Genomic DNA, 591 nt, shown 5'->3' with positions numbered 1-591 from the left:
ACATCCACATTCAGATACAATTACAGATATACATACACATATTCTCATGAGCACACATACTGCTACTGTTAAGCATTTCATGCTCCCCACGTTTTTCGTTTTTCAAATTTTTGTTTTTTAATTATTATTTTCCACTACAAAAACGTGGTTTTTAAAAATATTATTTTTATTTTGATTTTTTTTTTGTACTCACTTCCAAAATCTCAATTTTTTTCACTCACTGTATACAGAACTTTTCTACTAACATGTGACACTAATTTGAAATAATCGAATCGACAACAAAAAACAATCGCGAAAATATTAATTTTTCTTTAATTTAAATTTACTTTGTATGTCTTTTTTCTCTTTATTTTCATGCATTGTCATCCAATTCTGAACTATGTGCCAAATTTGAAGTCTGTAGCTAGTCGGGAAGTTAGTTTAAAATCGTTTACAAACTGCTGATTCTTCTACAATTAACGTCGCAGGTTACGAAGTTTAACTTCTTCCGAGCAGAGGGACTCCATGCACTATTTTTTTTTATTTATAATTCCACGTTACCGGTTGATTAAAGTTTTTAATTTAATAAATGTAAATAATGTAATGAATATG

The sequence above is a fragment of the Parasteatoda tepidariorum genome, chromosome 5, assembly GCF_043381705.1.
Source record: "Parasteatoda tepidariorum isolate YZ-2023 chromosome 5, CAS_Ptep_4.0, whole genome shotgun sequence".
In the NCBI taxonomy this organism is placed as follows: domain Eukaryota; kingdom Metazoa; phylum Arthropoda; class Arachnida; order Araneae; family Theridiidae; genus Parasteatoda; species Parasteatoda tepidariorum.
This window is presented reverse-complemented; position numbering follows the sequence as displayed.